This window comes from Mesoplodon bidens (assembly GCF_964165515.1).
Source record: "Mesoplodon bidens genome assembly, contig: HAP1_SCAFFOLD_81, whole genome shotgun sequence".
Lineage (NCBI taxonomy): Eukaryota > Metazoa > Chordata > Mammalia > Artiodactyla > Ziphiidae > Mesoplodon > Mesoplodon bidens.
The window spans coordinates 1416943-1434073 of record NW_027672552.1 but is presented as its reverse complement, the minus strand read 5'-3'; the positions used below and the strand labels follow the sequence as shown (position 1 = coordinate 1434073).

At 33.6% G+C, this 17131-nt stretch overlaps 1 long non-coding RNA gene across 6 annotated transcripts in view; it reads left to right on the top strand.

The window, feature by feature from the left end:
* Positions 1-17131, top strand: part of LOC308610052 — a 1140458-nt gene that overhangs the window by 155141 nt on the left and 968186 nt on the right. Inside the window, exons 4-5 of one of the 6 annotated variants that reach the window (XR_014014399.1) lie at positions 5602-5823; positions 11028-13343. The exons of the other annotated variants lie outside the window; for them this stretch is intronic. This is a non-coding gene — a long non-coding RNA (uncharacterized lncRNA). Of the gene's footprint in view, positions 1-5601; positions 5824-11027; positions 13344-17131 lie in introns of those variants that run through there. 6 annotated transcript variants of the gene reach the window in all.

Here is a 17131-nt window from a genome sequence, read left to right as displayed (position 1 = left end):
CTTTATCTATAACTATTTTTTTTTAATTTTGCTGTTTTGTAAACTTTTTGTTTCTATGTTGAAAACGTGTAAGGACATTTACCTTCTTTCTTGAAACACCTTTGCCTGCATTTATCACATTTTATTGTTGAACTATCGTGTAGCAATAAGTACAAAAGCGCCTCTAGTAGAGGAGATAATATCAGAGGCAACAAGGTGTGTGTATGGGGGGGCGGGGTTAGAGTTGACATACCTTAAGGGAGATGAGGAGAGAGGGAAGAGAATAGAAAGTTTATTTATTTGAAAAAATAGGGCAAGTTAGAGAATTTTGGCTAAACTTAATACAATATAGCTTTCCTTAACTTAAATTCCGGGTTAACTTCCACTCTTTACATTGCCACAGACTAGGGAATAAACAAAGCAAAAAGATTTTTGGTACCACCATTTTGTGTTAATTTCATAAAGATTTCTACAAGACTTTTAAAAAATAAATTGAAAAACGAAAGTCTTGTCTTTAGCTTATTTTCCCTGCATGCTTGCACTTTAATAAGTTGATAAATGGCATTTAAACTCAATAGTTATGATTAATTCTGTCCCACAATTTTTAAAAGCACTGGGGATTGTGTGCGTGTGCATGTGCCCACCTTTACAACCAGTAAAATAAAGTTCTTGATCCAAAAATGATTATCACTTAGACTATTGAATAAAATCAGATATGATAGAGGGGCCAGCTGTTGGTAGGTTTAAAAGTCACCCTAGGTGATTAATTCATGCAGCAGTGTTGCACGTCTCTCTTTAGATGAAGCACTTAGAAGTAGAACCAAGCATGGATCTAATTTCATATCTGAGATGTGTTTTATTTAGAGTTCTTTGGCAAGTGCTTGCTCTATGTGTTTTTATAGTCTTTGGTTGTGCTATAAAAATGTCAAAATTATGAATTAACAGATATGCAAAAGTGAAATCCTAGAAGATAGGATAAACATGAAGTCCTCTAATTATCACTCAAATAAGTTTGGTTGACACAGAGCTGGGAATCAGATAAAGACCTTAATAATTCATAATGCTGAAGTTAAAATCTTCTAGTTACAGTACAAAAGAAATCCTAATTTGTATGTACCACAAGGTAATGAATTCAGTACTTTTCATTTGTTAAACATTTGCTTATTACCCTGCACCGTGCATATAAAACTGTTCCCAAATTTGGAGGGCAAACAGGAAAAACAGACACTCTCTACCCTCAAGTTGTTTATACTGCAGTCAGTGAAATTTCTCTACTTTGAGATCTTTTAATTCCTCAGCTCATTGTAACATCTTCTTCAGATGAATTGTTTTTTATTTGTTAAAACCAATGTTTAGCACTTGAAATAGTTTCTTCAATGTTCCTGATAGTGAAATAGAGTCATCATGGTAATTTCCAATACTAATTATAGAGTTGATAGGAGAAATGCTCAAGATTGATAGTAAAGTGATTTCAATAATCTACAAAATGTCTTGAGGTTTCCCAGATAACAACTTGTCTCCCAGACAAAAATGCACTTATTATTTATCTTCCAAGCTTATAAAAATTTTTGTACTTTAATCATATAGAGATTTTACAACATCTTTTCATTCATATTTTAAGATATTTTGTTCAGTAGATTATCTCATTTAGAAACTATTGATTTATATATACATACTATGTAAATATTAGTATACATTTCCCAATGACTAGATTAGTGCTTTCTTAACTACTTAAATTTGTTTAATTCATATTGTTGTTCTTCAGCATTTCTTTTACTCACTGGAGCCTATCCTACTGACTTCAAAAAGCCTGAAAAATCTGAAAATCCCATTTAAAGTAACTGTATGGAAAATCTTTAAAATAACATATAATAATGGTAGAGAAGAAGTGTATTGAACATTGTGCTGAGATTATTCCATTAATAAAGAGATTAATCAATAATTCTAATATTCAGACATATAATCAAAATGAAAAACAATCATAATACTGAGCAATGACATTTTCAATAAAGGGAGATATTAAATATTGTATAGGAAACTAGAATCTGCAAAGCAGACAAGTTGGCAATGATTATACATATATTTAAAATATGTTGAAACAGTCATAGACAGTTTTTCTTTTTGGCTGAAAAGAGGCCTATTGAAGTGTTTAAGCACTACTTCAACTGGAAGAGATATTTAGACACTATACAGAAAACACGATTGCAGAAGAGCAGATATTAGCAGGTGTGTGAATGTGTATGTCTTTTTTGTGTGTGTGTGTGGTACGCGGGCTTCTCACTGCTGTGGCCTCTCCCGTTGCGAAGCACAGGCTCCGGATGCGCAGGCTCAGCGGCCATGGCGCACGGACCCAGCCGCTCCGCGGCATGTGGGATCTTCCCAAACTGGGGCACGAACCCGTGTCCCTTGCATCGGCAGGCGGACTCTCAACCACTGCGCCACCAGGGAAGCCCGTGTATGTCTTTAATTAATGTATTTTCATTCATTCAAAAAGGGAAGAATGCCAAATTTACTTTAAAGGTGGCATTGTGATATGTTAAAGTTCCATTCTTAGACTTTTGCTGCTGTTGCTGTTCCTTTAGTATTCACCAAAGAGTACCGTCCTATCATTTATCCAAGTTAGAAATCTAGGAGCAATCCTAGGATTCTCATTATAGGGTCCACTACCTTCATGCTCCCCCCTCAATAAGTAACACATTCTTGGCTCTCCTATATAGGAAAGCTCTCTCCAATGTACGCCTGCTCTGTCACTCTCCGGGTCCAGCATCTCTGCCTCAGCCTCCCATTGAAGTCACTTCTAGTTCATTCTGTGCAGGGCCATTTTTAAACCTTCCTCAGTCCTAGGCAATTGCCCTTTTAGAAGCTTTACCCTAAATGTTATCAAATGCATTAAAATGTGCCCAAGTCACATATCCAATATAATTTAGAGATAACTATATGAAAGCTGAGTAACATTGCTGTTGTAGTAATATTAGTTGAAAATATTAATTACACAAGTTTTGATCTCCATTTTGCAGATTTGTTTTCATATTCTGGAGCCCTTTTTTTCAGGTTCCAAACAATTTTCTAAGTCCTTCTCAAACTCCTAGTCCCTAGTGAGTGTGCTTTTACTGTCACAGGGTTGAACAGCCCAGACAGCAAGATGTCTGAAGATGAAGACCATCACAGGGATGAGTAAATCAGATACGTGGAAGTTGGAATGCAAAGTGTTTGTAGAAAAAAATATACAAATCAAGGAAGAAATTGCAGTGTCAATTAATATGATGTATATCAGATGATAGTATTAAAAAGCCAGGTGAAAATAAAATAACTTAATAATGTACCTATTTGTCTGATTGTTTACTAGTGATATACTGCTCAGTGTAAGGTGAGAACCACAGATATTATCTTCTGGAAAAAAACCCTTTAAGCCCTAACAGTTTCAGTTTATAAATTTCCTCTCTAATAAATGAGGAATAAAATAATTTACAATAAATTAATTATTTCCTCTTCTGAAGGTACCAATACCACAAATTCAGTCAGAAGATGGATCAAGTTTTTCATACATTTCTCTCATTTCACATTTTTTAAATAAATGAGACTATATTTTGTCTAATGACTACCAGAACAACTATCTGGAAACTGTGACTTCATTATATGTGAGAGAGTATTTTAGGAGATACAGACGTATATTTAGATGGAGATATAAATACATAGCATATATACACAGTATTTAATCAGACACAGGAAATGTCGGATAGCTCCAGAGTGGTACACCCTATGTTCTGAGCTGCTCCGAAATGCAGTTCCTTTTTTTTTTTTTTAACATCTTTATTGGAGTATACTTGCTTTACAGTGGTGTGTTAGTTTCTGCTTTATAACAAAGTGAATCAGTTATACATATACACATGTTCCCATATCACTTCCCTCTTGCGTCTCCCTCCCTCCCACCCTCCCTATCCCACCCCTCTAGGCGGTCACAAAGCACCCAGCTGATCTCCCTGTGCTATGTGGCTGCTTCCCACTAGCTATCTGTTCTAATGGGAGTTCTCTGGGCACAAAGGGCACTGTTTTCTGTAATGAGATTAGAAGAAAGGATTTGCTAATAATTGCTTCTATAGCAACTAAAAATCTTGGAATCCCACCTTTCAGCATTTTGAAAATCTTAAAGGGGATGTTGTCAGTAACAAAAAAATTGAAGACTGATTATGTATTTAAATTAATGATTCTTTAAATTCATCTTTTAAATTGATTCATGCTTCTCAGAAAATAAAATATGCTAATCCGTATATCCTTTTTCCACTGCGTAGGGCAACTATATCTAAAAACAAAAATACTATCATTTTACTTTCCTTCACTATATTCCTCCACAACTTGTGTTGTACTTTCATATTTTCTTTTCATTCTGCTAGTGAGATATATATCCATATATGTACGTATACATATATGTTTATATACACATAATATTTAGATTTTAGATATTTGCATTATGCAGGGCAATCCATAAAATGGATAGATGCTTAATTTTAATACCATTGAATACAATTTTCATAATTTTATACTTTAATTATTTTTGGAAGCACAAACCAGAAAGGGTAAAGCAAACTTGAAATGGAAAAAGATGACCAAGCTGGCATTTTTCATTTCAGACTTTATATTTGGACTACTCAGTGGGACAGATTATAATAACAAAATTTTGCTTTTGCAGGGAGGTCAATCTTTGCTTCTGCATTGCCTCATCTCTTTTAATCCCATCCAGTTTATTTTTCATCTCAGAAACTATATTTTTCATCTCTAGGAACTCAATTTGGGTTATTTTTATATCCTCTGTATGTCTATTTAAGATGTTGACGCTTTCCTTTAAACTTTTTGAACCTATGAAAATTAGTTATAATAACTGTTTGAATGTCTTTGTTTACTGATTGTACCCTTTTTCAGTCTGTTTTCATTAATTAATTTTTCTCCTTGTTATGGGTTATATTTTCCTTCGTCTTTGCATCCCTAGTAATTCTAGATTGCATGTCAGATATTGTGAATTTTACTTTACTGGTTGCAGGGCGTATTTGTATTTTTGTAAATATTTGTAACTTTGCTCAAAGAGGTAGTTAAGAAATAGTTTGATCATTTTGAGGCTTCCTTGTAAGCCTTATTAGGCTGCAAGTGAAACAATTTAGTCTAGGGCTAATTTGGTCCCACTACTAAGCCTATACCCATTGAATACTCTGTGTACTGAATACTCTAGTTGATGCTGCATGTATTAAATTATATCAAAACATATTTGTGTAATCTTAAAGCAATAAATGCAACACATAAAAATATAAAAAATTTTAAAAATTAACTTTTATTAAATAAAACAAAAATGTTTTCTTCTAGTAATTGTAGTATGTTAACATATTTAAATACTGCATCCCTATGAAATTCATTTTGTTAATAAATATGAAAAGAGAATCCACCTTTATTTTTCACAGGTGACCAGGGACTTGTTCAAACACCAACATTTAACTGTATTACACAAAACATTATGCCACTGGTTTTTATGGGTTATCATTATAATTAACAGCTTTATACAACCGTTGTCTTGTGCTGTTTGTTGTTCAATGTCTAAAAGTATTGTTTAATATATATATATTTTTTTACTTTTAGCAGTTTAAGCCAGGAGAGTAAATCCAGTTCCTGTTACTCCATCCTGTCCAGAAGCACAGGTCTTAAGTGAAATTTAATACCAAAGGAACAGTTCCAAATTTTACAACGGATCTATCACTGGTTGTTAGCATATCTTCCCACACCCAAGACACCAAGATACCTTCTACTCACTGTTAAAGCTTTATGATGAGCAAAACTTCCACCACTGTGCTTCCTTAGCATGTGAGTATATTTTTAACTTACTGGTTATATATATTCTCTAATTATCCATTATTTTGTCCTTCTTTTTGATTAGATATTGATATCCACATTTTTTTTCTAATAGCTCACAGAAATTTCTCTCATTAACAACACCAATAGAAATAACAATAAAAATCGCCTTGGGGGACCAAATTTATATCACATTATCAAGTTTTTATTTTGCTCCCATAAAACTTCTGCAAAATACAACCACTGTCTATCATCAGTATCATTAGAACAAAACCAAGTCATTCTAATCTCAAAAGCACAATATTTTATTTAACTTAATAAATTTCACATTATAAAAATTTTCTCATAGCATCATCCTTAATTCCTCAGTATTCACTAATACTGGGGGATTTTTCTTTCAGTTATTTGAGACTAAGGATGATTTTATTCATCTCTACAACCTGGTATATATATATGTACAATGTTTGTCAAAAGGTGGATATTCAAAAAAATTCTTGACTAAATTATGGTAATTCATGTGATCAGTTCTGCAGTTCTTAAAACTTTAAATTACTTGTTAATTCTAAGAGAAAGTCAGATAATTTTTAGAAGGATTTCCAAACCATGCTAAAGTGTCAGCCTTCATTTCCTTGTGTGAGGGAAACAGGAGAGAAATAGATGGTTTTAAAGTTCTCCAAGCTTCTGTGTCCTTTATACATCCACAATTTTAATCCTTATCATTTACAAGATTTGCTAAATTATTTGAGGTGATCCATTCTCTTATTAAAGTTACATATTTTATGTCACATACTGAGCATATTAACAAATAACTTACTGATAAATGACAATGCCCATAACATCAGGTTAATCTGATTTCCATGAAATGAGCTATAACTTCAAGAATATTAATTCATCTAATAAGGGTGATGATTTACATAATGTTGCCTAAAATATTTCTCTTGATTATTTAAGAGAGTTTTCCTAGGGGAAAATAGCTGGGAAGTCTATAGAAAAAAAAAATGACAACCATGATTAATTTAATTCCAGTCTAAAGGACTCCATATATAATGTATTTGAGAAAACCAAGTCACTATTATAGATTCAGATAAATGGTTGTATATCTGAGATATTTTTAATGTAACCCAAATTATAAGAAATAGTTTTTTGGTATAGAAGCAACCACTCTTTTACCTAAAGGAAAATATAAAATCTGAGTTCATTGAAAATTTGCCTCATTGCCCTCTGTTAGTTTGTGCCTGCCCCATCCTTAGGGGCCCAGTTAAGGACTATTCTATCATCCATACATCAGAAGAGAATGTCTGTGTTCTATGTTGATAGTCAGTCTAAACAAATATTTATACAGTTGAGATCAGAGATACAAAATGTCAGTTCCAAATCCACCCATGATGGCACATATACCAGACAGATGACAAAGGTTATAAAGGCCTGTGAAATACTTGAATCATATTTTGCAACCCTTGAAAGAATTCAAGTTGGAGATTAGCAGAAACCAGGCTCAGTTCTGTCCATAATCCCCTTTATCTGTCTTCTAGCCAACAATATGAAAACCTGAAGCCAAGCTGACAAATAGAGTGTGAAGGGCCTTCTACTGCATTTAAGAAAAAACTGAGACTTGCTATAGGTAGAAATTATCTTTTCTATTACTATTATTGTTGATGTTGTTGTTATTCATAGAAATAATGAAAAAAAACCCTAAATAACATTATTCTGCTGGATTCTTTACTATATGCAACACAATAAATTAACTCGCTTCATATTACACTGGGCATATAACATGAAAACATGTGCAGAGAACAGAAATCAGTATCTGTACAGACAAATGCCCCTGTGATAGAGAAATCTATTATTTTAAGTCCAGACAATTAGATCTATTAAGGTGTAAGAGTGTTTCAGTACAGTCCTGCTAAAAGTAAACCTTAAAAGTAAATCGAAAAAAAAAAGGAAAACTGATGCCAGTTAGATACAAAATATAAGATTATGCTATGTATATGGGACAGGATAGAACTCTGAATGCACTCACATGTAGGGAAAGCAATATTAGTGACAAATCAACTAATGTCCTTATTGAGCATAGACGTTCCAAGAAGGGTGAAGAGTACTGTATATTAGATGTAAGACTCATAATATTCAAGTTAGTTGTAAAAGAAACAAGGTAAATGCTTTCAGTCAATAGGATAGGCTGAACTGATATTGAGAATCCTTTCTTGCAATCTGAACACACAGTTTGTTATACTTGTGTTTTCTTTTATATGTTGCTTTTACTTGTAGCAACACATAAAAAGAAAATGAACAAGCTTACAAAAAATGGGGGGGGGGATCCCCAGTCTCAGGATTTAAGGAGAAAAAACAAATTCAACATTAGAATAGTGAGGAGGAGTTGAAACCAAGAAATTCAAGGGGGCCCTGGAAATAATAAGCCTTGTTTTTGAGGGCTGGCTTTAAATATCTGTTGTCTTATCAGAAAACAGGTAGATGCTGTTGTCTTATCAGAAAACAGGTAGATGCTGGAAAACAATAGAATAATATCTTCAAAGTACTGAGCACATATAGCTGTCCAAATTAAAATTCTACACCTCATTTTAAAAAACTACTCAAGAACAAGAAGTAAAGAAATTTTCATTCATAGACAAAGAGGAATTACCACCCACAAACTGTAACAACAACAACAAAATGACTAAAGCAGTAGCAGCAGCTATTGGAATTGTCTGAAGGCATTAAAAAATATTCTGATGCCTGAAGCCAATACTTGGAGATTTTTTTTTTTTAACCAGTGATCTAGGCGGTGTTTCAATAATGGGAGCTTTAAAAAGTTCTCACATAATTCTCATGTGTTTTAGGCAAGATTGGAGACCATTGTACAAAGAATGTTCTTCAGTAAGAAAGAAAATAAGCATAATAAAAAGAAGTAGGAAGGTGCACTGAACAGTGACCAGCAAAGAAATTTGTAATGTTGGAATGAATCTGAATAACGGTTGAGTGTAAAAAATAATAGCCAATGGGGGTATGTACAAAGTAAAACTAAAACACTAGATAATATACTGAAATACTGGAGATCAGATTTAAAATTTGAGGGGTCCATGAACCGCTTAGGAGGAAGATGAGATAATTAGTTTTAGACTTTTTCAAGTTAGAAATATATGTCAAATTTTTCAGAAAACACTAAAAATGAAGACTTCATATATGATTCATAAAAAGGTAGACCATAAAAAGAGAATGAAAAATGTGTTTAAACGAAGTTAGTACCGGGAGGGATGAAACATGGAAAAATAAAGGAGAAATAGATCAATAATCACAATACATTTGATCACAGAGACAATAAAAATAAATTTAAAAATTCCAGTTTATGCTGCTTACAAAAGACATATATAAACTATTTTTAAGATGCAATGCAATACTTCACTCGAAATAATTAATTATATACATGATAAATGATTTTTAAGATTACATATTTGGCATGATGACATGTCTACAAATTTTTAAAACTCAAAGCAATCATGTGTTTTTCATGGATTCATTTGCATATAGTAAAAAGTTCAAGCATGGATTCAAAGTATTTATATTCAATTCATGATACCAGTTATCTAAGAAGAGGAAAAATGGGACTGAAATGAGAATAGAGAGGAGAGAAAAGAAATGTGTGTGTATCTGTGTGTTTGTGTGTGTGTGTGTGAACACACGTACAACAAATGTGTGCTTCTTTCACAGCATGATTCACTGTATTCCATCACAATATTAAGAAGATTTCACACAATATGGGCATCTCTGCAGAAATTAAAATTGTCCCATGCTTATGTGTATTGGGCAATGAGCTCACCTTACTATTTCCATCCATTCTTCAATTAAAATCTAGAAATGTGAATGGGCTGGTAGAATTTAGTTAGTGAGCCAATTATCTTTACAGAACATGCTAGTTATGCACAGCTTTTCCTTGGCTTAACTATGTTTTAAAATAGCAGGCATTCATTTTACGTCTTTAATTGATGGCTATCACACACAATTAGTTTGAAATTTCTTATCAATATGCTTGAAATATACTTGGTTGAATCATTGGAGTAATCTTTTTTGAACTTACCCAAAAGTATGTGTTTAGCCTTCCTAAACACAGTGGCACATTTCCAAGTACAAAGTAGTTGCATTAGAATTATTCCTAATATGAAGACATTCAATATTTGTGGCAACAAATTTTCTCTTGAAAACTTAGCTTCCAGATGGAAGAAAAATAAGGGTAGAAATGTATTTAAAGGCAAATTTGAAGATGAGAAATCAAAATTCACATTCCATAGTGAAAGAAAAAGGGTTAGTAATTACAGAGAGAAAGGCAAATACAATGCAAAAATTATTGGAACATATTTTGCTCAATTACAAACAAACTTACATGGTAAGTTGTAGCTTCCATTATTGCACCAATTTGTAGAGCATATTTTAATATTTTCATTTTGAAAGGAAAATTTTAAAAAGTCATCTATTGTTGTTTTAGAAAGTATCTAGAGTGGTTGAAGTGAAATAACTTTCAGAAAATGTGTTAAAATGGGGCTACAAAAGACTTAGGAGGACATAAGCTTGGTTCTTATTATGGACAGTTTGCAGATCAGCCATGGGGATACACATTATTTCCAATTTAAAATGAATGATGATTCTATACACATATATATGCATCTTATCATATTGATTATAAACCAAGTAAAATCTCATGAAATCTAAGTATGTTTGAAAAACTTAAACCTATTTTTATGTTTTTCCAAACACTAGAAAATGAAAGCAATTTCTGTTGTTTGTCATTTTCTTTTGGACTCTCTTGGCTTCCTGAAAATGATTATGTCAAGATATTGGAGAAATATTCATAGGAAGCAACAGAGGCCATGAGAATAGAGACCTACACTGCTTCCTCATTAGAAAAAATAAAATAAAAATTCCTGTCTATCCATTTCAAATTACACTCAGGGATGCTTATAATATAGAATTTGAAAGTTGAATACATACTAGTTGTCAAGTAGTCAGCCCCGTTGATTATTCATGCATTCCCTCCTAAGTATGTTGTTCTTAGAATTCAGAGGGGTCCTTTAATCACAGCCCCCATCTTGACCACTCACATCTCCAGATTTTCCTACTTCACGGCATATTGGTGTTTAACTTATTAAACAAATATTTGTTGAACAATTACTATGCATGCTAAGCAAAGGGGATCAAAGATGAATGAATATTCATTTGCCTTTAAGGAGACACAGTCTACTGGAGAGAGGCAGAACTGTGAACAGATGACTGCATAAAGAGGCAAAGTCAAGTCTTATTTATTCAGAGGAAGAAGTCCCCGTGATCAAGCAACAAGTAAAATCATTTCAGTGTGCAAGACATGGATTTGTGATTGAAAATGCACAAGCATATTTATTATCCATCATAGATGATCACCTATTATAATCAGTGAGATTTCTTAATGGCACAGCATCTAGAGGAGGACGTCATGCATGAACCTGTCATATTCAGAAAGTAAGGAAGTGGCACAGTGGGAACAATTCAGGAAAGTAAATAAACATGACAGTAGGTTTTAAATCTACTTTACCTGTTCTGACTATTATTAATCTATTTGGGCAAGTGGTAGTTTTCATTGATGTTAGCATTTTTTCATCCACGACTTGAAATCAGACATTAAATATTAATATTATAAAAATATTACAAATGGAATTCATTCACAAATTTATAAAAATAGATCAGCACCAGAGACCTATTTATTGGAAACAAAGTAGGTAGAACAATGAAACTCATTTATAGTTCCTCCTCAACCAAAGTGGACAGAAGTTTTATATGTAGAGGTCAATCCTGGGCCAGAGGCTATTTAATATTTTCATCAAGTCTAGGATGATAGAAAAGCATGTGGATTTAGTCATTTACAGTTCTCTTTAGTTGATAAGACTGATTAATACTTTGTCAAGATCAAAATTCAACATGACCGTAATATGACCTTGACAAATTGGAGAAGTGGTTTAAAACAATGCAATTTAATAAGTCTAAGGGTCAGGTATGGGCTTTAGAGGGATTGGGAAGGAAATGGAAATTATAATGTAGGTGATACCATGCCAGTGAGAATGCATTTGTGTGTGTAATATAATATGTAACAAATAATATTGAGTATGACTTGAGTCAAGAATATAGCAATAGCTTTTATTTTTTTTCTCTCTCTCACCATGGCATAGTGCTTACTCACTCACAAATATTTCTAATACATTTCCTCAAAATTTCATCATTAAATCCTGTATCCCTGCTGATAAAAGTAATTCTAAGATATATAAATGAAGAGAAGGGTATAAAGGTACAAATAAGTGGGTGAATATTAATGAAATTACTTTGTATTGTGCTTTACAAATACGATTTATGCATTTATCTTGTTACTAACACATTCATTCATTCATTCATTCAGCAATCATTACATATTTATAGAACTTCTACTAGGTCCCAGGCACTGCATTAGGTGCTGGTAATACAAGGTGTGGAAAAGCAAGCATTGTCCATATTTCTTAGAGCCTGCAGTCTAAAGAAGAATTACTAATTGTAGTAAATATAGACAGGGTACTGTGAGCCATGGAACAGGGAGCCTTTCTCACCTGGAAGGATGAGGAAAGGCATCCCTTGTGAAATGTCTTCTTAACTGAACTATGACGTAGGTAGCCTAAGGGGACAAGGGAGTAAAGGAGTAAGTATTTCTTGCAAAGGGGAAAGCAAGTGTTAAGAATTTGAGCTTCAAAAAAGGAATGCTTCACGTTGATATTACAGTCTCAACAAATACAATTAAATTTCTGGTTGTTAATACATTGCATAAAAGTGGAGGAGTGGATTTCTGCCCAAATTAGGGCATACAGTTAGGATTAGAAATGTGCTCTGTGATATCAGTGACTTTAACATTGCAGTGAGACTGGGAGAAAAAAACGTACAAAGAGGCTATCCTCTGGACCCAATGGCACTGATGTACATCAAGGCTTTTGCTGAAGTAGAAAACCTGCTATTGATATTGAGATGCTCTTGAATGAAACAATGACTTCAAATAAGAGTTCCAAACTGAAACTCAGAAAGACCACCAATCTGACATGACTTAAATTTGAACTGCTTCTCAGATAGGCAATTTATACTTTGGGGTAAATGGAAACTGGGCTTGGTTTCACTCATGATATCAATGACATTTTGCTATTAAATTTGGTTTAATACTTTCATTTTACAAATCCCTAACTTCAGAAACTCTCTAAGGGAAAGTAAGGGGAAAAGGATAGGACTAACTTGTTTAGTTACATTACCTTGAATTTTACATTTAAATTGAGCTGCGCTATCTCCACCAATGCTTGACTAGAAGCCTGCACAGTGAGTAGTTGTAATGGAGGAGATTGGCTCATTTTAATGGCCACATCTGATGGATCTCAAAGAAATTCAGGTAAAACAACTCTCTGCATAGTTCATAGTCAATTATTTATACTTACAGAAAAATGCCAAAGCCTAGAAAACTTTAAATGGTGGATAATCGGCAACATTCACATTTTTCCTTGAGGTTTTCAGGATCGTACAAACACATTTAGGCTTTGAAAGACACGTTTTGGAACTTTACTGGAGGTATTCTAAGAAATACCTTCATGATAAAACAATCTCCAAATATTTTAGGAATAACTAGTATCTCTCCGTAAATAATTCATGCCTTAATTAATTATTATCATTGTTAGAAATTAATACTGAAGTATTTCAGAAAAAGATGACATATTAAGAATGTGACACTGCTTCCATGTCATATAAGAGCATGAGGATATCTCTATTATGAAACTTACTGCATTTTGCTACAACATTTTTGTCTATCTTCTCTTCCAGATTACAAGCTTCTTAAAAAATAGACTGTGCACAGATCTAACTTTCTGGCCTACATTTGCAGCACTGGAGACTACTATTGAAATATTAATTCAAAGGATATTTTAGAAAACATTATAGACAGAACTCTACCATAAAAGAGCATATAAAAATATAGCATATTTTCTGATGTTATTGAATCATCTTAAATATTGGTTAATGCAAATTTCAATCTCTAAGGCACTTCTACAACATACCTGAAAAATGATCGTCATCTTGTACTTGAATGTCCTCACTGAGAAAGAAATTGCCAACTCAAAATCAGTTTGTTTCATTTTTAGGAAGCTCGAATTGTTAGAAAACTCACTCTTAAAATAAGTTAAAATCTCTCTTCCTCAACTTCTATGCATTTTCTTGGTTTTTAAATTAGGGGCAACTTGATCTTTTTTTGATTTGACAGCTCTAACATAGCTAAAGCTGGCGTTCAGGTCCTTTGCCCACTTACCTACTCTTCATAATGATTTTATTAAAAGAAATATATTGTGGTATAATATAAAAAATATACTAACTTGAATGTCCACTTTAATGAATTTTGACAAATGTAAATATTTTGTAACTCTGTTTCCATCAAGGTAGACAATTTTCCTATTACCCCCCTTTGCAGTTTTCCCTTTCCTCTTTGCAGTCACTCTCTACTCCATATTTGATACAGGCAACTGCTGATATGTTTTCTGTCGCCATAGATTCATTTTTCCTTTTCTAGAAAGTCATATAAACAGAAACATAAAGTACATACTCTTGTGTGTCTAGCTTTTTTCTCAGCATAGTGTTTCTGAGATTCATCCTTGTTGCATTCCTCATAATTCTATCCTTCTACTGCTGTATGATATGACATTGTATGGATAGACCACAACTGGTTCACCCATATAAATCTTGTTGGAGATTTTCTGATGATGGCCATTCTGACCAGTGTGAGGTGATACCTCAATGTAGTTTTGATTTGCATTTCTCTAATGATTAGTGATGTTGAGCATCCTTTCATGTGTTTGCTGGCAATCTGTATATCTTCTTTGGAGAAATGTCCATTTAGGTCTTTTGCCCATTTTTAGCTTGGGTTGTTTGTTTCTTTGATATTGAGCTGCATGAGCTGCTTCTAAATTTGGGAGATAAATCCTTTGTCAGTTGCTTCATTTGCAAATATTTTCTCCCATTCTGAGGGTTGTCTTTTCGTCTTGTTTATGGTTTCCTTTGCTGTGCAAAAGCTTTTAAGTTTCATTAGGTCGCATTTGTTTATTTTTGTTTTTATTTCTCTAGGAGGTGGGTCCAAAAGGATCTTGCTGTGATTTATGTCATAGAGTGTTCTGCATATGTTTTCCTCTAGGAGTTTGATAGTGTCTGGCTTTACATTTAGGACTTTAATCCATTTTGAGTTTATTTTTGTGTATGGTGTCAGGGAGTGTTCTAATTTCATACTTTTACATGTACCTGTCCAGTTTTCCCAGCACCACTTATTGAAGAGGCTGTCTTTTCTCCACTGTATATTCTTGCCTCCTTTATCAAAGATAAGGTGACCATATGTGTGTGGGGTTATCTCTGGGCTTTCTGTCCTGTTCCATTGATCTATATTTCTGTTTTTGTGCCAGTACCATATAAATGCTGGAGAGGGTGTGGAGAAAAGGGAACCCTATTGCACTGTTGGTGGGGATGTAAATTGATACAGCCACCATGGAGAACTGTATGGAGGTTCCTTGAAAAACTAAAAATAGAACTACCATACGACCCCGCAATCCCAGTACTGGGCCTATACCCTGAGAAAACCATAATTCAAAAAGAGTCATGTACCAAAATGTTCACTGCAGCTCTATTTACAATGGCCAGGACATGGAAGCAACGTAAGTGTCCATCATCGGATGAATGGATAAAGAAGATGTGGCACATATATACAATGGAATATTACTCAGCCATAAAAAGAAACAAAATTGATGTATTTGTAGTGAGGTGGATGGACCTAGAGTCTGTCATACAGAGTGAAGTAAGTCAGAAAGAGAAAAACAAATACCGTATGCTAACACATATATATGGAATCTAAGAAAAAAAAAAAAAGGTCATGAAGAACCTAGAGGTAAGATGGGAATAAAGACACAGACCTACTAGAGAATGGACTTGAGGATATGGGGAGGGGGAAGGGTAAGCTGTGACAAAGTGAGAGAGTGACATGGACATATATACACTAGCAAACGTTAAATAGATAGCTAGTGGGAAGCAGCCGCATAGCACAGGAAAATCAGCTCGGTGCTTTGTGACCACCTAGAGGGGCGGGATAGGGAGGGTGGGAGGGAGGGAGACGCAAGAGGGATGAGATATGGGAACACATGTATATGTATAACTGATTCACTTTGTTATAAAGCAGAAACTAACACACCACTGTAAAGCAATTATACTCCAATAAAGATGTTTAAAAAAAAATCTTGGATATTGTGGTCATATCCAGTTTTACCTATTATGAATAATGGTGTTACACATTTTTGTGAACAAATTTGTGTGACCTAAGACTTCATATCTCTTGGATAAGTATGAACTATTAGGTAATTGCTTGGTCATATGTAAATGTATATTTAACTTTAAAGCTTTCATGCTACAAGCCCATTAACAATGTATTCATGTTTCTCTAGGTCCACACCAAAACTTGATATTAACAGTTTTTTAAATTTTAGACATTATAGTGGTACGTAGTGGTATCTCATCATAATTATAATTTGTACGTCTTTGATGGAGCAATCTCTAATATATATAAATAATATATAGTTAATATATATGTTGTATACAATATATGTAAATATTTTAATTAATTTTTTGGAGTATAGTTGATTTACAATGTTGTGTTAGTTTCTGCTGTACAGCAAAGTGAGTCTGTTATACATATATCCACTCTTTTTTAGTTTCTATTCCCATATAGGTCATTACAGAGTACTGAATAGAGTTCCCTGTGCTATACAGTAGGTTCTTATTAGTTACCTATTTTATATGTAATAGTGTGTGTATATATATATAAAATGTAATTAGGCACTTAAAAATAAAAGGAAGACATGCAAATAGCCAATAGGCATATATTCATGGATACATATACTTTACATTTATATATATAAAACATATCCATAAATATATTTTTGCCATTTTCTCCCATTGGATTGTCTTTTTATTTTTGAAGTGTAAAAATTCTTTAATCTGTATATGAGTTCTTTGCCAGATATTGATATTGCAAACATTTTCCAAGTTTGATCTTTCCTGTTGATTTTCTTAATTTTGATTTTTATTCAGCAGAAGTTTCCCTTTCCTCTGTGGCTGTCACTGCCTTGTCAGGGTTGGGTTCTGATCCCTAGTCGTTGGAGCAGAGGCCCTCAGGTCTGTTTCTTAGCTGTGTTTCTGATCTGCGGTGTGAGGTCGGGAGGACTGGAGCACCCCCACTGGGATAGAAGCCATTGAGTATTCCTCCTCTGGAGGTGTT